The following is a 21,502-nucleotide window of genomic DNA, read 5'->3' on the forward strand; positions in this document are numbered from 1 at the left end:
TAAAAAAGATGAAAAAATGGCATTAAATGCAGATGAATTGTTTCCATTTCCCTTCTTAATAGTTGATCATATCAAGCAGACATTATTTTGGAAAGCCAAAAATATATGCCCAGTACTGTATTTGACTTTCTAAAATCGCAAGACATCTAAAAAAAGATTTTATTTGCCCGTGTGGGAAAATATTCCAAACATATAAAATGGTTTTCCTGGTGGATTAGGAATGAAATATGCCAAATCTCCACATCACAGAAATTCATTACATGAAGCTGTTTTTATGAGTGCCTGATTGCCTCACATAAGTTTATGTTCTTGATTGATTTCATTCTTCTTTCTCAGGGACTCTAGAAAATTGGCCTTCCATGCTATTAAGAAATGATTGGCTTACAGTCCTCAATGCAAGGAAATTACTCCTTTCCCTTTCATGTAAGTCTCTTCATTTATCTGGGAAGTCTACTTAATTCTTTATGCCTATTTTTTTCAAATGACTCTTAAGAGGATGCAGAGATTAAGTGGGACCTAGGCCACAATTTATAAAAAGTTCCCATAAGTAACTTCATTCCTAGAACAGAAGGGTTGCATTTTAATGGGAATTTTAAAAATTTAATAAGGAATATGCCTAATAAAAATAAGGTAAAAATTTAAAAATGAGCAAATCCATGGCAGTAATAGTTTGCAAAAATGAAAGATATTAAAAAAGTTATGGTTGGCAGAAGTTCACTCTTCTTTCTCTTATTCCTTCGTTCATTCAACAATTTCTTTTGCCCCTTGAGAAACCAATTTGCCCTTCCTACCCTAGAGTGTGTAGATATTCAATTAAGCTCAGACACAATGAAGCTCAAGTAATTTTTAAAATGTGATTTCTGAGTTTGCTCAACCTGTCATCAATTTATGAAACAATTTGCTCACTGGCATGAAAACTGAACTGAGGGGGTGCAAGCTTAGACAAAAGGGTAAAACTAGTTATGCACAGAAAGAAGAACTTGGATGTCTTGATATCCATTATAAATTTATTTTATAAACAGTGATTCATGTCTCATTAAATAAATGGCCAACTAGCCTTAAGACACACTGCCTAAAATTTCAAAATGTTTCATATTGACATTCATATTGTTAGGAGATGTGTAAACTTTCCTTCACATCAGTTATAATTTATAATTAGAAAAAATGCTTATAGCCAATTAAATTCTCTTTCCTATGAGTCTTAAAAATAATGATTAATTAAATTGTAAGGGAACAATGAAATGGGTAGGTTTATATTTTTCCTATTTTCTTCTTCCCTACTGGTTTCTTCATTCTATTGTCATTGGCCTGCTCCACGTGAGGAAAAAGATTTAATACTATGGCCACTGTATGTTTATTTTTCATTATAATTAGGCATATGTGCAGAATGCAATTCATCTATTTGTTAGAAGCTTAACTAATAATTTGATAAGGGAGAATGTTTATATTAACTATTAATTTTCGCTTGACACTATGTATGAGTCCTCATGCCATCTCACCTCCCCTTTCTCCAGAAAATTAAGAGTTGGCTAAATTTCTATGTGTTCTAAAACAGTAAACCTAAACTCATTAAATCTTTCAGAAAAAAAAGTATTTTGACTTTCCTGAAAAGTTGGTACATGTTGTGGGTTGTCTCTTACAAAATTTTTAGAGTTGAAAAATATTTAATAATTATAGTAGCTAAGTTTTAACACCATGTTAGTTTTCCTTAGTTTTTAATCTTATTAAAATTTCTAAGATCTTCACATTTTCATAACAAAGTGGTTCTAGAATTCCAAGAGTCAACCATATAGCAATAAATTTTAGCATGTTTTAACCTTGTAAAGAAATTTCGAACTCTTACCTTTGCAACCACTGAGAGCTTGTACTAAAAGAAGAGAGTCTGCTAATAGTTAACAGTCACAGACTTTCTTTGTAAGCATGGGTTTTCTCTTTCTTGTACTTCTGACATGAACAATTTAGTTACAATAATTTATAAATTAGACAACAGTAAACCCCTTATGCAAATTTATAGATATTCAAAATACTTCACAACTTTTTCTATTGAAAAAAATTTCTCACGTAATTTTGCCCTTCCATTATTGACCATACAGCTCAGGCAAATACAAAGAAACAAGCTATGAATTACAGTCGTCCTCCTTTATCCACAGGGGATACATCCCAAGACCCTCTGTGGATGCCTGAAACCATAAATAGTATGGAACCCTATATACTATGTTCTTCCTATACATACATACTTATGATAAATTTTAATTTATAAATTAGGCATGGTAAGAGGTTAACGATAGGAACTAATAATAAAATAGAACAATTATAATATGCTATAATAAAAGTTATATTAATGTGCCCCCTCTCTCTCTCTCAAAATATCTTATTGTATTGTTCTCACTCTTGTGAGATGATAAAATACCTACATGATGAGATGCAGGAAGGTGAACGACGAAGGTGTCATGACATAGTGTTAGGCGACTATTGACCTTCTGACGATACGTCAGAAGGAGGATCGTTTGTTGCTGAATGTAGCTGACTGCTGGCAACTGAGAACACAAACAGCATAACCATGGATAAAGGGAGACTACCAGACATAGCACAATAGTTAAAAGGCCATGACAGACCTGGATCCAGCACCTAAAAAACTGTATGACTTTGGGCAAGTTATTTCACCTCTCTGTGCATCTGTAAAATCTTGCCTCATGAAATTTTTTCTAAGAATGATGTGATATGATATATATAAAACACTTCAGACAATGTCTGGCACTTGATAAGTACCATGGGTGTTAGCTAGTGCTATTATTATTATTGTTGTCATCCAGACAAAACTTGAGAAATTAAATCCGTAGACCATCTCCAAGTCTTAGTTGGTCAAACCATCATTTTTTTTTCTCATCAAACAATGAACTAGTTCTTAACCAGATGTCTCTGAACTTGGCTGGGAAAATATGGCATCTTTATTTTCACTAAACTCTAACTATATGCCCTTCAATTGTGAATGCACACAGTGGATCACAGTGCTATTAGCAGCATCTGTGACTTTGTCAACAATAGAAATCACAGATACATTCATATCACATTACATTGGTTATTTCTAGATCTCAAAATACTGTTTCCACTCATCACCATTTTAAAATTATGGTAGCTATTAAAGATAGAGCTAGATCTTGTTTTTCAATATATAAATAAACACATCACAAATTTGGTTAATCGTATTTCAATATAAATGATGTTTCTCTTAGTTCTACTATTTTATTTAAACATTATTCTGAGAAGGGGTCCCTAAGTTTCACCAGCCTGCAAAGGAGTCTTGTATAGTTGACCTACTGATCAAGCACATGGATGGATAGAGTGATCTTTACCTATTCTTTTCTCTTTCCAGTTCTTAGATTAATGTACAGATATACAACAAAATGACTAAAAGGGTGAGCAACTAAAGGAAGAAAACATAACTAAAAACTGCTTTATTTTGAAATTTAAATTAAGAATATGAATTGAATTGCCAGCACTCAACAGATAAAAAACTTGGAAACTAATAAAGCAACTTGGTGTTTGTGATGGTTTGTTTTGTGTTGACGTTGGTGGGGGTTAATGTGCTCCTTTAATCAAGCACTCATCTACCTCCGTGTTGCTGTGTGGTACTTTGTAGATGTGATTAACATCTATAATCAGCTGACTTTAAGGAAATTTTCCAGATCAGTGGGAGTGGGCCTCATCCAATCAGTTGATAGGCCTTAAGAGGAAAGCCTAAGGTTTCCCAGGGAAGAAGAAATTCTGCCTGAAGACTGCAGTATCACCTCTGAGCTTCTAGCCTGTGGATTTCAGACTTAGTTCCACAATCACGTCAGCCAATTTCTTTCAAAATATACATAGATATCGACATATAGATTTATATGTTTCTGGTTAATATAGATTTATATGTTTATATCTATGTCTAGATACATACAGATATAAATACAGACATATGGATATAGATCTATATGTCTGTATTATATCCATAAATGTATTATATATCTCTCCTATTAGTTCTGTTTCTTTGGAAAACCTGATTGATTTATGTTTATTACTACTCAACCTACTTGATTTAAAATAGAATAAACATAAAAGAAGAAAGCTTTTTCTCTTCCACATTTTTCTTAAACTCCTTTGTCCTTTTTACTTCATCATAGAATTTTATTTCTTGACATTTAAATACCACCAAAAAAAACAGTTTTAAAGACACAAAACAGAAATATACCTATATCATGTTTTGTTAATATCCAGATAATTAATATATATATTTTTTGGAATAGCTAATATCAACCATTGTGTTAAAACTAAGGCAACATATCTTTTTGTGAGCCTAATGAGTTATTTTTAAGTTTGGCAGGAATAGGTTTCCTGAGAATGTCAAAGCCAAGAGTTATGCAGGTCTTCCCAATTAAAAAGCAATAAAAACTATTTGAAACATCCCACCAAAAATAAGATTTAATACATGCAAGTTATTTTGCTTGCTTTTGATCTTTTATATAATTCTTTCAATTTTTTCCAAAGAATATTAATACCACTGAGAAGTTCTTTATTGCATTTGAAGTCCAGTGAAAAATCCAGTGATATATAAGTAATTTAAGATTTAAAAATAACTTAGGAAAATGTAAAGGCTTTTAGTACCTAGTTTCAAACGAACTTAGGTTTAGATCTTTGTAATAAGACATGGATAATTAATTTAAGGTGATGTCAGGTGATTGAAATTATGAGAAAATGACCAAGTAGTCACTTAACACAATAATCTGCCAAAAAGCAGTAGCTAATATACTGACTCTAGTAAAAAGTTGCCTTTTATGACATAATATTCCTTCACCAAAGAAAAACAGCAAATGTTAACCAAACTTTGGAATCAGACTCTGAGCTTAAAGAAGCATGCAGTTCATTCATTTTCTTCATACACAATGGAATTTATGTGGGAATATGCATTATAGGCCAAAACGTGCGTAGCCTTACTCTCAACTCCGGTCACAAGAGCAACAACTGAATGCAACCTCCTCAATATCCTGGGGGTTTTCTCAATAGTAGCTAACTCTCCATCCCTTCCAAATTTTCAACCATTCTAATTTTCTCAAGAATGTACGTGTGTTTTTTATTTAAATCTCATCTGCTAGGAAGTAAATTAAATGCCTTGACCATTGTTCACAAATAGTCATGTTTAAAAGAGCATATTGTAAGCCTCTGGGTTCTTTCTTTCTTTAGACAACATGCATGTTAATGAACAGCCTGCAAGTCATAATTCTCTGGAGGCTGTCTCAGAACTACCAGGCTTTTCAGCCATAGGTTTCTGATTAATAATGGATTACAAGTAGAAGAAAGGTCACCATAAGGAACTGTCTTCAAAGAATTATTTTCATTATTAGAGTCTGTTCGTGTAGTACAGACGTGCATAATTTGTAAATTTTTTTAAATTTTAAAGGTGGACTGCTTTTTTTTTTTTTTTTTAAGAATTACAAGCACTGATAGGGACAAGAATTGATGACAGTAAAGTGTCTTGGTGGATCTACTCATTCATACATTCATTCACTCACTCATTCAACTAGTAAATATTGAGCACTTATCCTAAATCAGGCACCGTGGGAGGCACTGGCTTCACAAGGATGGAAGACAAATAATGTTTTCTTATGGAGCTTGCTGTTGGTGGGGTAGAGATTAATAAATATGTTAAACTTAGATAAGTACTCGGAGTGAATGTGACACAGTGTTATAGAAGCACATGGCAAAAGAACCTCATCCAGATGAACGGTCAGAGAAAGTTTTTCCAAAGAAGTGATATCTGAGCTGAGATCTGAAGGATGCCTAGCAGTTAACCAGTAGAAGGGAGAGCCATGCTTAGGAAAGTTCCAGAAAGTGGAAATGGTTTGTGTAAAGTCCCTGTGGCATGAGATAGCATGGCACAAAGAAGGATGCAGTGTCCCAAGGGATGAGAGCAAGGTGGTGACCCGGTGAGATGAGACTTAGTCAGACACTGGTTTATTCTAGAAAACAGGAAGTCACAGAAGGATTTTGAGGAGAATGATGACATGATCCTAGGGCACACATCTGTCTTCCCTGCTGGGGGTTTTGTTAAATACCAGAAAGGCAATGCCTGACACCTAATAGAGTTGATAAATACAAGAAAGAAAGAAGGGGAGGGCAGTGAAAGGGAAACAACAGAGAGCGAGACAGAGTAAGTGGTATAGATTTGGAGATATCTAGGTTAAATAGAGTGCCCACCCCCACTGCCTTGGCTCCTCAACTTTTTCCAGAGCTTGTCTCATTTTGGTTGCTATCATCATTTTTATAGATGGTGTTAATAAGGCCAGGATAATTAAGTAACTTGCTTAGGTGATACAACCATATCAGCCCTCTCTCCAGCATCTTAGTGTGTGTGTGTGTGTGTGTTTGCGTGTCTGTGTGCGTGTGTGTGTGTGTACCTGTGCCCACACACATATATCATTTTCTATCTCTCCACCCAGACAGGTCTTGATTGTGATTAAGATTTAAAGTAAGGGTCTGAATACTGGGTCCATGCTTTATATTCTTAAAATTATCTTTTAATTCAAGTTGGTGTGAAACACAGTGTGCCCAACAGATAGCAGAAATGTGTAATGCATAAAATGGACTGCATAATGGGGTAATTGATTTTTCATTTCCCTATGGCTTTCTGGGCAATTTGGCTTTCAATGCGTTGGCGAGATTCCTGAGCTGTTGTCACACTTGGTATTTATAGAAAATTGAAGAGCTGGCTCTCGTTGTAGTTCCTTCAGGTTAAGAAGAAAGGAGTTAATATTATTGACTCCCCCACTAAAGAGAAGATAAAAAGACACTCCCTCAAGATACATGGTCAGATTCTTTCTCCCTTTCCCATGTTGCCAATTTGGATTTCACAGAAGCGTAACTTGGTCAACTTAGAGACACTCCCAGAGTAAAACAAAACTACTCAAGAAGAAATTTTAGCATTTGACCTAAAACAAATCCTAGTTCCTTTCTGGAATTAAGTTGAGTACTAGTTCCTGGAGAAAAAGGCTATCCATTTTTTTATTTTTTAGGAGTGAATTACCCCAAAGAAGCAGTTTCATGATCGTTGCTTGGAATTGAGTCCTTGCTTCCCTCCCTCTGTCTCTGCTAAAACTTTTGCCTCCAGTTTGGGATCTGTCCTCTCTCTTGTCCCACATCGCCCAGGTCATCTCAGGTACTCCCACTTCTTCTTCAGGACTATTTTCCTGGGCTCCTCACTCTTAGGACCTACCGGTAGTGCTGATGCCCCCTTTTCCTCACTTCTCCCTTCCCATGTTTCCTAGCTCTCTGTCCAGGAAATTCAGCCCCATGCTGACTCCAGAATTTAAAAAGTTTTACTCTGAAAATTAATTACATAACTTGTACCAAGTATAGTGTTTAAGTGTGGGTGTCAGGAGGTGGGGTGGGGAGATAGCTTAAAAAAAAGAAGAAGAAGAAGAAGAAATATGTTTCCCCTGTGATATACTTTCACCCTCTCTGTTGTTTCCCGGTCCTTAGTGATACCACCTTTCAAGGCTTTTGACATTTACTTTGACTGCTTGCTTCAGGTGTGAGTAATATTCTACCGCTTTCCAAACTCAAGAATGCAAGGAGGAAAAAACAACTTGGAATGATTCATGGTGCCAATGGAAAGGAGCTGACAAAGAAAGACGCGGAGTCCTCAAAAGCACAGAAACAGCTCCAGGAGTTCAACTTGATCAGAAACCTCCCCACCCTCATTCCAACCTTCCTGTCAGCTCCACTACTGGGGGCCGGACCCCAGGGATGGAAGCCCTGGGGAACTTCCTGTGTCTGCTACAGAGCTGGCTGCAGAACAAAGGAGGGAGGTATCATGAGTTGGATAGGACTTTATGAAAACCCAGCCACTGTGATTATTTTCCTCAGAACACGTATCTTTGAGTTTGGGTCAAACGTTAATGTGCTCTAGCCAGGTGGCTTGGATTTGAATCCCAGTTCTACCACTTTTCAGATGCATGACCTGTAACAGTTAATTGAGCCTCACTTTTCTCACTTTATAAAATAGGGACATTATTGCTCTCTGCTTCACATGGTTATCGAGAGAATTAAATGAATCAATTAACGTAAAGAAATGAGAACATTTTCTGGCACTTTATGGAATTGCTAAATTAAGACTGTAAATAAACAGAAATTTTGGAAGCCTTCCGACTGTGTATATAACAGCAAGCATGCAACTGTAGGCCATTTAGAAACGAGTAATGGTTATCTATCTTTGCCATTGTCATTCTGAAGATTCAGTGAGATGATGTATGTGAAAATCTCAGCAAAACAACTCAACAGTTGCTATTATTATTGTTATTACCATCATCATCAATATCATCAGCATGTATTACTTTTGTTAGCTTGCCAGCTGCTATATCTGCACAGGGCCATAGAATGTTAGGATTGTGGCAAAACTGGCATTGCTGATCATTGGAAAAATCTTTAATCAAGACAATTCAGTTCCAAAATTTCGAGTCAACTCCTAATCCCCATATAACTAGTTTGTATCCAAAGGGAGGAAACATGGCCACAATTTACATCTGACAGTATTTCATAGGAAATCTTGCTGCTAAATGCAACTGACTACTTCTTCGAGAAGGACTAGAAAAGTCAAGTTTTTAAAATGTTAACACAACTATTTAGAAACAGGAAGAAAAAGAAATCAAATAGCTGTTGTTAGGTTTCAACCTTTTAAAATACCAAACTAGGTTTTGTTTTGTTTTGCTTTGTTTTGCTTTACAAAAGTAAACATTTGTTTGGGTGGCCATCTTAGAACATATTCTAGCACTGACTTTTGTCACAGTGTGCAAACATTTTCTTGCTTTGTGTTTTCCCTAGGTAAACATATTGAGAATGTGATTTTTCATATGTACCCTGTCATTTGCATTACATTGAGGGATTTGATTTGTCTGAGATATGCAAGATCCCTGAGTCAGGATAAACCCCGCCACTAACTTTCTAAATGATATTGAGCTATTCCCTCTGGATATCCAATTTATTTGTTCACAGATCTCTTTCTCCTAAAAGAAAACCATGTTATGTTACTCCTCGTGCTTTCTATATTATTAAAGCAATAGTAACTGCATGATTCAATTTATTTCAAAATGATATTAAAAAACTTACATCTCTACTCTGTTTAATGCTGGAGGAGGAAAAGACCAGAAGATTAATGGCACACTGACGAGACAGAGCAGAGAAACTCCTGCCCCTGAGATCATCAAAACCAAAGACATGTACACAACTACCTATAATGTAGGCCAGACCACATAAATGCTAAGCGATGTTTTAAAGTATTCTGAAAAATAATGCCTTAACTAAATAAAATCACCCTAAATCCAGAGTATGAATGATGCTGTTATTACTTATTTCTACTGTCTTCCATCTATTTTATAGTGTTCTTTGATCCATTCTTTGCATTATTCTTGTCTGAAAGTAATATTCTTGATATGTTTAATAAGGAGACCCCTCCTTTGTTCCTAGATGCCGTGGCTGCTGATCAACAAAAGCCACGGAAGGACTTAATCCCTTAAGCTTGGCACTACATCAGTCTGGAAGTAGTTTACATGCAGAGTCCTTTGGAGTAAATACTCATTAGAGGTTCTGCTGGCTCATTTGGTCACCCACACTTTGCAGTGGGTGGCCCAGTTGGTATCCTCATTATTTTATTTTCCACCCTTGAAAAAAATCCATCTGTAGCAACCTGAGACTGCTTTCTTCGGTACTCTAAATCCATTGTGATGGAGCATCCATTCATTTGTGATGCTAGTTAATAGGTACAAAGAAGTTAAGTGCCTCAGGCTGGTAATGCTATAATAATTTTTTTGCTAATACACCTTTTTCAGTGCAGCCTCCTGAAATGCAATCTGATCACTTCAAGGATAATTCACTAGTGATTTCTCACACCTGAGAATTTAAAGAATTGTGTCATCTCCCTCCCTCCCTCTCTTTCTTCCCCCTCTCCTTTCTACCACCATCTTTACACAAATGAGCAAACCAGCTCACAGAAGCAAAATTTATCAAAGTTAGTCACAAATTACAGAGCAAAATTCTTGCTTTTTCACTTATTACTTAAGTGCAAAAGCAGAAGCAAGTGAAAAAGCAACTTATTACTTAAGTGAAAAAGCAAGAGCCTACCTAGAGCTTCTTTTTTTTTTTAAGATTTTATTTATTTGACAGAGGGAGAGAAAGCGAGAGCAGGAACACAAGCAGGGGTGGGGCAGGCAGAGGGAGAAGCAGGCTTCCCGCTGAGCAAAGAGCCTGATGCGGGACTCGGTCCCAGGACCCTGGGATCATGACCTGAGCCGAAGGCAGGCACCCAATGGACTGAGCCACCCAGGCATCCCTACCTAGAGCTTCTTGATTAGTACTTGGATCAGAGAAGCAGAGTTTCTATAATGCCATCCTTTTAGATTTAGCAATGAAGGTTTTCAAGAGAAAAAAAATCAACTAATGTTTCTTGACTGCCTATGAAGTGCAAAGCAAAGTGTTGTGAAACTACAAATAGGATAAACGTGTCTTCTTCTTACAGAGCTTTCTTGTTATAAAGCCAGTATAGGTAATATGGTACTTTTTTCCTCATGATAATTATGAGCATCTGCAAAATACTTATAATAATATCTACTGGATGGGGTATTTATCAAGGCATGTATTCAAATCTTAACATACACAAAGCTTTGGGGCACCTGAGTGGCTCAGTCGGTTAACTGTCCAACTCTTGGTTTCTGCTCAGGTCATGAACTCATGGATCATGAGATGGGGCCCCCATTGGGTTCCCCACTCAGCAGGGAGTCTGCTTGAAGATTCTCTCCCTCTGCCCGTCCCCCCACTCACTCTCTCTCAAATAAGTAAATCTTTTAAAATAACATATATAATGTTCTTAGAACAAGTGCTAGCTTCTTTTTATAGGTACGAATATAAGAGAAGCTATTGCATTCTTCTCAATAAATTAGCATCAATTTTCAATAAGAAAACATTTAAAGTTTTTAATTTTAGAATTTATAAAAATAAGATTCTTTGGTTAATTTCCCTGTGGATGATAGGAAATGTAGTGGAGATACGGTGTTAGACCATGAGGGAGTGTGACCATCTAAAAGATGTTAGGCATTATATTGTATATTTGCATCCATTACCTCACTTACTACTCAAAATGACCATGCAAGTTATGTACTATTTTGTCTGTTGCACAAAAAAACTAAAACGTGGGCCAACAAAAATTAAATAAAGAGCCAGGATTTGAAGGCAAGTTCAGCTGGCTCAAAAAGTCACATTTTTCTCATTCCTTGAGTTCTGATCAGACTACTTAATCTCATTTTCTTCAAAGACAGGAAGACTGTAGGAAGCATCCTGTCATCTTGTGCAAAGTTATACGGTATCTTGGATTGTAACTGCTCCTAAGATTTAATAACTGTAGAAGAAACAACCAGCAAGGTATCCTCCTGTGTACCATAAATAGGCCACTCCATGGTAAATTACATACTTGTGACTTATCCTAGAAGGAGCCCCACGTCGCTGTTGGACAGTGTTGCTGACCAAAACCATAAGGGCTCACACATGTTTAGGGTCTGCTCAGCTAAGTGCATAACACACTCAGCTGACATTGTGCTATTCCCAGCCTTACTACCAACTTACACTCGCACTTGTGCAAGGATGTACTTCTGTCTTTTCTCATCCATCACAGTATCCAGACGTTTGTTTGCTTGTTAAACCTTGACACTTAACCACATAAGACTTGTATAAATGGTCAAATAGAGTCATAAGGGGAAAATTCATAAAACTAGTCACTTCAGTTTATTATCATAAGTCTTATATTATTCATCCACAGACCTACACATAAAATTTCATTTTTGTCTATATTATGGTTTCTGGTACACCAGTCTATATTACAGAAAGCTCCTCCCACCTAGAATGCGATAAGAACTCTGAAATGGTCTTAATTTTAATAAGACAATTGTTGTAGAGCTATACATGTTTGTCTTGTTTCAATGTGATTTGAAACTCGGCACATTCTGAGGCACTAGTACTATTAACTTCAACTGAGACTATATGGTTGTATATCTATAATATCTATACACCTATATATTTACATATATAGTTATATACCGAAAGATATATTTGTATGTACATATATATACATGCCCACATGCATATACCTGTCTATATGGTTTCAGAAATTAAGTTCAAATGTTTAGGCTTGAAACTTTGAAACTTAAACTTTTTAATTTTTCTGCATGTTATATACTGACTATTATATCATTATAATGTCTACTTGCACACAAAGTAAAGCCAATGGAAGACATGTAATTTGACTTTTATTCAGCATGACACTATAAATTATATCAGAATTATAACAAGTAATAATTTTGGACACAAGTAATATGTTCTCTAGTCTAGATGCTTTACTCTGATTAAAAAGATAATTACATGCTAAATTCCTTGTAAATAAGTTCATGGAACATTCATTTATTCATCAACAAACTTATTAAACAGATTCTATGTGTAAAGGCAAATAAATGTACTGTGGTACTGTTGCTATTTTCAGCAATGCTACCAGAAATAACTAGGTACTCTATACCAGGTAGTGCAGAAGGCACTTGGAAAATGCAAAGATATCTGAGAGGTAGTCCAAGCCATCATAAAGTTTATTACCTAATAATATTAAGTTAGTGCTCTACCAATTTTCTTTAAAAACAAAACAAAACAAAACACATACATGGTTTCATTTTAACCTTATGACAACAACAATCTGAAGTAAATGTTATTATTGTCTCCCCACTCAAAGATGACAAGTGACATGAGCAAAAATTCAATACAGGTCAGGATTCCAACTCTTTAAATGTGCTATTATTATCAGAAGGTCAGCCTCTATGGGAAAAATGGATGGAATTCATAGTGGTCTATGGATTCATGAAGAAGTGGTTTGAATTTTTTTTAAAAGTGAACTGAAGCAACAATAAACTTATTGCAATTTCATGTTGACACATTATGCAAACAAGTATTTTAAGCCTTTGGGAAATTGGGAAAATAAAGATTTTTCTTATAATCCACGACATCGTATCCATTATTCAATCTAAAATCTTAAAAAGCAATCACACAAATGGAAACATTCTTCCATCCTATTTAAAGCCTAAATCTTTTAATTCTTTTGGAAGCTGTTGTGCATATAGGGTCCAGGTACAAATAGGCATCTTCCCATAGCATTCAAAATGTGTTACTGTGCATTTATTCCCTTTGTATTTGAATCTCCTACTTTTTAAACTACGATGTCAAAACTGGTCTGTCATCCCGGAAACAGGGGAGCCGTGTTTTCTCTGGACACTGAACCTTTGTTAGGGCAATCTTCCTCACTGTCCTTTGCCTCCTTCATGGTCTTGAACTATTTGAAATCCTGCCTCCACTTTAAAGTTTGCTGCAAAGCCCATCTTTGTTGCTCAGTGATGCTTTCCCAGACCCACTCCCAATAGAAGGGACTTTTCCTCTTCACTCAACTATTTTTGTTTTTAATCTTTATCGTTCATTCTCTTTATATGACATTTATTTAATATATTTATGTGTTTTATGTATATTCTTATCTCTTCAGGTAAATTATAAATTCTTAGGGATCAAAACTTATGCAATTTTTTTCCCTCTAAGGTTATATCAGCAACTAGGACAACTATGGTATACTCAATAAATATTGGGCAAATCAATAAAACATCGTCAATAAATTCAACACAAATATCACTCTAATGACACATTTTGTAATTCTAATATTACATTCTACACAATGAATAGTCAAAGATTTGGAGTATTCCCATGTGTAACTGATAAAACCTTATGAAGTGGCATTTATTCTGATCTGTAATTATTTCATTTATGTACTTAATTTCTTCCTCCTTCATTAGAATAAGACCTCCATGAAAGCAAAGACCTGTCTACTTTGTCCAGGTAGGGAAGGGGGGAAGGACAGAAGAAGGTATAAGATCTGTTTGCATAAGTTACTGTTCTCACCACTTTTGTTGACTGGAAAGTCTCCTGTGTCCCATTTCCTAGTTTCAGGGCCTCCTGATACAGCAGAACAGGAATCAACCTAGAGGAATTGGTGTTGCTGACATTGGGTACATAGTATAACAAAGAGAGGACTAAAATATTCTACCTGTTTCCATCTCTCTTTTGCTAATTAATTAACATGACAACTATGAAAGTACATAACTGGACCAGCAAAATGCCAATGTAGGTGTTTGGTAAATATAGAAAAAATGTAATTTCGTGACTTCCATGGACATGTTGAGCATCCAACTCCATAGCACAAAGGTGCTGAAACCTTAGTTTACACAAAGAAAAACCAGCCACAGTGAGATTTTGTAGATTATGTAAAGTAGTAGCCAAAAAGAAAGAGAAAAAAGAAGGGAGGGAGGAGGGAGGAAAGAGCGTCATTTTAGGGTAATTTAAAAAGTTCAGTGGAGAATTTGTAGTGTTTTCAATAAGTAGTACAAGAGCAATTGGGTATCCATGAGGGAAAAAAATCGTAATTTTGACCAAAATCTCACACCTTATATAAAAATCAACTCAAAATGAATCACAGATTTAAATGTAATTATAAAACTCTACAACTTGTAAGAAAAAAAAGGTAGGAGAAATCTTTGAGGCCTAGGACTAGGCAAAGAGTTCTTAGACTTAACACCAAAGTATAATCCACAGAAAGAAAAAAATGATAAATGGACTTCATCAAAATTTTTAAAATTTTGTTCTATGACATTAAAGCCAGTGACAGAGTAGGAGAAAACGTGCAAATTACAACTGCAACAAAGGTCTAGTACAGAGAGTATATAAAGAACACTCAAAACCCGACAGTAAAAAGACAAACAATTCGATTAGAAAGTAGACAAAAGACATGAAGGGGCATTTCACTTAAGGCATACAGATGGCAAAATGCATCTGAAAAGATCTTCAACATCATTAGTTCTTAGGGAAATGCAAATTAAAACCACAGTGTCTCATCAGTACGCACCTATCAGAAGGACTAAAATTTTTTAAAAATTAGTGACAACACCAGATGTTGGTGAGGCTACAGAGAAACTTGATCACTCATACATTGATGATGGGAATGAAAATGGCACAGGACTTGGGAAGACAGTTTAGCATTTTCTTTAAAAAATAAAAATGCAACTATCATGTGACCCAGCAATTATACTCCTGGGCTTCTATTCCAGAGAAATGAAGGCTTCTGTTCATACACAAACCTGTGCACAAGTGTTTATATATTCCTTTTTCATTATTGTGGTAATATACACATACCATAAATTTTACCATTTTATTCATATTTAAGTGCACAATTCAGTGACATGTAAGTACATTCACAACACTATGTAACCATTACAAATTGGAACCATTTTCCAAACTTTTTCATCAACCTAAATGAAAACTCTATGCCCATTAAGTAATAACTTCCGTTTTCCTCTCCCCTTCAGCTCCTGGTAACCTCTAACTCTCCTTTCTCTCTGTATGAATTTGCGTATTTTAGGTACTTCACATGAGTGGAATCATACTAAAGGTGTCCTATTGTGTCTGGCTCATTTCACATAGCACAATGTTTTCAAGGTTCATCCATGGTGCAGCACGTATCAGAATTTCGTTCCTTTTTAAGGCTGAATAATATTTCATGCTATGTATATACAACATTTTCTTTACCCATTTATATGTTGGTGTACATTTGGTTGTTTCTATCTCTTGTCTATTGGAAATAACACTGCTATAAACATTGGTATGCAAGTATTTAAAACAGATTTATTCTCAATGGACAAGAATGGGAAACAAACCTGCCTTTCAACAGGTCAATGGTTAAACAAACTGGTATTCCATACAATGAAATATTATTACTCAACAATAAAAAAAGAATAAACTATTGATACACACAACCACCTGTTGTGAAGTTCCAAAAAATTAAGTTGAGTAAGAAAAGACAACCCCCAAATATTAAATAGTGTATGAATCCATTTATGGAACACTCTTGAAGTGACAAAATTAGGGTGGGAGAGAAGTATACATGACTATAAAAGGCAACATGATAGATAACTGCAGAATGGAAATGTTCTATATCTTGACAAATGTCAAAACCTGGTTGTGATCCTGTACTATACTTTTGCAAGATGTTACTACTGGGGGAACCTTGGCAAAAGCTACCCCAGATCTCTCTATGTCACTTACTACAACCGCATGTGAATCTACAATTATCACAAAACAAAATGTTTAACTAAAAGAAAGAAGAAGGAGAAAGGGAAGGAGGGAGGAGGGGAGGGAGGGTGGAAAGGAGGATGGGAGGAAGGAAAAAAATCTCACTCAGATATACAAATATATATACAAATTCAACCTGAGTCTCTGATGGGGCACAGATCCCTTAGACCTGTCAGCCAAGTCTCCACATCTCTCCCAATGGTGGCCCAGAGGCACCGTGTGAATTTTAAGATCTTTCCAGAATGGAAAGGGTGATGACTCAGATTTCAGTTTAATACCCACAGTGAACTGCACACAGTACAATTATAAAATGGCACTATTTTAAATTTCTTTCAACTCTATTTATTTACAGAATTCCCTGAAAATTTTTGCAGGAGCTATATCATGACACTAGACCCCTACCATCAGTGTAGAGGAGTTTCTCTTACTGGGGTTGTGTTATGGAAGCAGAGGGCATACTCTGTTCCTCTTCATATTGTATACATATTTTGTCTTTTACTGAAGATTTATGATGAGGGAAATAACTTTGAGTCTTATGTTAATTGTTTGAGGCCTTGCTTTGACAGTGCTAATTGTTTAGTTTTAATGGAAGACATTGTTGTGAAGTGAAAGCAGAAGTTTAAATAAAAAAAAAAATACAGAGTTGGTTCCTTTTAAGTTCCTGGTGTTGTCATGTAGTCCCCAAGCAATTTTAGGCCAAATGTAACTAGATTCTTCCTTAATGTTCTTTAAAAAGTTACAAATTTCAATGCACACTGGCAATCTTAGTATGGTAAAGCAGTGTGCCACAGAATATATTCCTCTATAAACTATGTCAGGATATTAAATGTTCTAGATTTTCTGTTTGCACATAACTGGAGAGACTTATTCACACACACACACACACACACACACACACACACACACACACACCCCATCAATGAACCCATGTCGGAAGAGTCTACAGTCTCTCTAATTTGAAGCAGCTGGTGTAATATAAATATGGAGAGTCCAAGCTTCTAGGATCATCAGTACCATCATTAAGAATCAGAATCATTGATTTAAATGTTATTTATTATTCTCTCTGTTGGGGAATTTATATCACATAGCTGTTAGTTCTTCTCCTATTATTCCCAGACTGTCATGCAAATGTCATCAAGAGTGTATTTTGTTCATACTCTGAAATTAAATCCTTTATCCCTCAATTAGCCATAATCATGACCACATACGACTATGATTTACCATAACTAAAATAGATGGTGCGGGATTTATTGTTGGCTTGTGTTTGAAATGGCAAAGGCAGATTTTTGAATTAAATAATTGTATGCTAACTATTTGGGACATAGTTACTACTTATTTTGCTTTCCATGTATCTCCATCTAGTTAGATAGCAAATTGTTACAATGTCTCATTAGTAAAACTTAAAGGACTGCTGTGTGTATGTGTGTGTGCGTGTGTGTGTGTATAAAATAATGCTCTTTGAGAACATGACCAGTTTTAACAGACAATGATGTACTGTATTATGAACTCTTTCTTAATGACAATTTTTTAAATCATCTTTATTGACCACTTATCTGTACTGTCACTGTGTGTACCAATGCCAATGATCTCATTTGAATGGCATAATGATTCTATGTCAGGAGTCTGTAAAACATTTCATTCCTTTTACTTGTTCAATACCCATGTCCCCTTCCTTGGTAACAGCACCCTGATATTTTAAGAATTCAGTCTCTCAGGGCACCTGGGTGGCTCAATTGGTTAAGTGGCTGCCCTCAGTTCAGGTCATGATCTCAGCGTCCTGGGATTGAGCCCCGAGTTGGGCTCCCTGCTCTGCAGGGAGTCTGTCCCTCCCCTTCCCTGTGCTGTCACTCCCCCTCTCTCAAATAAATAAATAAAATCTTAAAAAGAAAACGCACTCAGTCTCTCTTATTTATTGCACCCTACCTTTTCCTGCCCTCCCTTGGCCAAGGGAAGGAATGCAAGACCCTAACCAGGCCATTCAGACACTTCCTGGGAATTTGCATCTTGAGTAAAAAGGCCAAAGGATGAAATTTGATTAGAACTTTCTCATTCTGGTCGAGGCACCCTAATAATTCCCACCCAGCCTTGTTTTCTAGAACTCTGGCACTCCAACAGTTCATACTCTTCTGAGGCCCAATTCATTCTTCCTTTGGATTCTTTCAGCCACCTCATATCCTTATATCCTTATACAATAAATTCCCTTCTAAAAAATATTTTGCGTAAGTTACTTAAGAGTTGGTTTCTGTTGCTTACATCTGAATAACTCTAACTGATATGTTGTTACTCTTTTTTTGCAGATAAGGAAATTGAGTTGTCAAGAGGCGAAGGAGCTAGTCTACAATCCTGTAGCATTTAGGTAACATAGCTGAATTCACATCTGCCTGATTTCAAGATCAGCTTTTAATCCCAGGTAACATTGCCTCTGTTTTCATCTTCAGAAGAGTTTAGATGAGAGGATATCTAGGTGGTCACACGGTCATATTAGATCAGACCAAAGAATAAGATGGATATAAGAGGAAGCATCCCTTGCTTTGTTACGTTTAATCAGATAGTATTTATTATGCATCCAGAGGATTCCTTGCACGAAATAAGGAGTACAAAATCATGACCAGTTTGCAGTGATCCTGCAGGTTCCTGTCATTCCCTTTTCAGTGTTTAATGTCACACAGCTGTGTACAATTCCAGACATAACATGGGTTCAGGTTCAGTCCCTACCTGCATTTAAAAATATATTTTTATTTCACACCCATTTAGCAAGAGAGGATATGTGAAGTCCAATGCAACAACTGCTAACATGTGTGTAAACATCACTTTAAAACTCCCAAGAAGTTGTAAATTGGAGTCAATGCAAGAGGATCAAATTATGCATAGACTGGAAATAAGAATGGGAGGCAGTACTGTGACATCTTCAACCCCAAGTCAAGGACCTTCATCTCTTTCGTGACTTGGGTACAGTTTCCATCTCTGAGCCTCTGTTTCAGAGGCTATCTAAGACTATCTAAGCGTCCACGTAGGACTCTGATTAAAGATCAAGAGCAGGAGGAGGTGAGACAGAGGCAGGGGTTGGGGCTGGGTTCAGCAGAATGCAGCCCACCCAAATTGGTCTGATTTATTCCACCAAACCTCTGGCTCTCCCTTCCTGCAAGTGACCTGACAAGCCACCCCTAGAAGCAACTTTTAATGGAAGTATTGTGAGCTATGGTCTTTTCTAGGGCTGTTCAAAAATGATTACCCTTGAGACCAAGGAAGAAGTAGAATGTGGTGTGAGAGTTTGGGTAGGAGGGAAAAGGAGGCGAATGACCATCTATATTGCAGGGAAACCTTAAGAATCAATATCTAGTAAAATCAACAACTCTCCCCCTCTAAATTTTGTTTAAGATGCCTTAGAGTAAGGAATATTTCTTGCTCAATGTGTTAGAATGATCCTGGGGTGTAAAGTCAAGCAAATCTGGGTTTCATTTTGGCCTCCACGCTTACCAGCTCTGTGACCTTGAACAAGTCACTTCTCCATGTCTTAATTTCCCGGTCTGTAAAACAAGGGTATCTCAAAATTCCTATCTCTCAGGATTATTGAGAGAGTTGAATTAGACAGTCTATCCAAAAAATTATCTGGTATATGAAAGCTACTTAACAGTATTAATACTTCCTTCCAGCTGGGATATATTTTTGAGGATTCTTCCGCTAGACCATATTGTAAAAATAGTTTAGGAAACATCAGAAGCTAAGTGTCACCTATCTAATAGTGTCCACTAGATGTATTCTTCCAAAATAAACCTGTTTCTTTTCTCTTTAAAAAAGAGAGTGGTAATTTAGCTCATAAAGAAAAAAAATGAATTAATCACAGATTTTTTTTTTTTTTTGGTAGTGGTGGTGGTGGTGGTATCAGTTGGGCTCCACCAGTCAGAAACTAATGGTATGTTTAAGCTGTGTATTTGAAAAGAGTATAAAGGGGCTATTTACAGTAGTATGGGCAAGGTTTAGAGTCGGAAAGTCTAATAGTGGGAACCACTATTTAGAATTTTCTAGTAACCACATTAAAAAAGTGAACGGAAACAGGTAAAATTACTCTTAATAATGTATTTAGTTTAATTCAACATAGCCAAGTGTTATTTTAATATGAAATAAATATAAGGAAGTCACTAGTTAGATGTGTTTCTTTTTTTTATATCAAGTCTTTGAAATCTGGTGTGTATTTTATATTTATAGCCCATCTCAGTTCAAATAATGTCTTAATTAAAATGAAGCCCTACCAAAACAATAAAGTTGTATTTAATGGAAAAATGTTTTATACCATTTCTGTTTCTAAAATTTTAATTTTAATTAATTTTAACCAAATAAAATAAAAAATTCAATTAATCAGTTAGACTATTATGATAGTCACACACCATCAAACAGTCAATAGCCACATGTAGCTAGTAGCTACCATATTAGATGGTGCAGGTTTAGAGAAACAAAAGAGATGGTGCAGTAGTCTGAGGTGAGCAAGACAAGAAACCATCATCTCTTTAAGTCTGAAGAGAAAGCAGTGGTTACAGAAACCTGAATAGAGAGTCCCCTCCATCCACTTTTGGTTGAGGTACATAGCCAACTTAGATGGCTAGGAAACGGAATGAAAGGTATAAATAGCTGGACACACACTCTTCTAGTGTTACGCTGGTAGCTTGAAAAATCCCGATTTATAACATGTCCTCATTTCCATGGTATAAATTCTCCTATCATGGCTGATTGCAAGCTAACAACATGATGCCACTGAAAGCAGAGTTGGGGGAAAATGCAAAATTGGCTCTTTCCAACACACCACTGAATCTCTTCCTACCATTCTCCTCTGCTAGTCTCTTCTGATGGCCAAACTCAAGTGGTAACCAGAGGCAAGGGTGCCCAGATGCACTTCTTGCAGGTCAACCTCCTTGGGCACTGAACAGATTATTGAAGGATGAGAAAGAAGTGGAAAATATACTCAATGCTTAAATCAAAAAGACTTGTCTACATTTTTTTTCTTTTTTTCTTTCTGCACATAAAGAAAGAAAATGACCACAAGGAAGCTGAAAATCTATGGCACAGACATTGAAGGTAGGATGCTAAATAGGAAAGGCATCAGATGATTTCTTTTTTAGATTTTTAGAAAAAATGTTGTCCTCTGTGAGTATAGAATTTGTGCAAAGGAAAAATGGCCTTCCAGTATAAACCCTTGGTGGATACCACTTGGGAAAAACAATTAATGTAGCCTCACAGATTATCAGAGAGCCCATTTCTTTCTTTCTTTCTTTCTTTCTTTCTT

At 36.0% G+C, this 21,502-nt stretch overlaps 1 protein-coding gene and 1 non-coding gene across 2 annotated transcripts in view; one reads left to right on the forward strand and one right to left on the reverse strand.

Moving 5' to 3' along the window:
• Nucleotides 1-21,502, reverse strand: part of DKK2 (dickkopf WNT signaling pathway inhibitor 2) — a 96,825-nt gene that overhangs the window by 32,181 nt on the left and 43,142 nt on the right. The window lies entirely within an intron of this gene.
• LOC112825596 (U5 spliceosomal RNA) lies at nt 16,680-16,794 on the forward strand. Its single transcript, XR_003208741.1, has one exon. It is a non-coding gene; the product is annotated as a U5 spliceosomal RNA (small nuclear RNA).

Source organism: Callorhinus ursinus, unplaced genomic scaffold (genome assembly GCF_003265705.2).
Source record: "Callorhinus ursinus isolate GAN/ISIS: 27379988/994484 unplaced genomic scaffold, GSC_fseal_2.0 scaffold4, whole genome shotgun sequence".
Classification (NCBI taxonomy): Eukaryota; Metazoa; Chordata; class Mammalia; order Carnivora; family Otariidae; genus Callorhinus; species Callorhinus ursinus.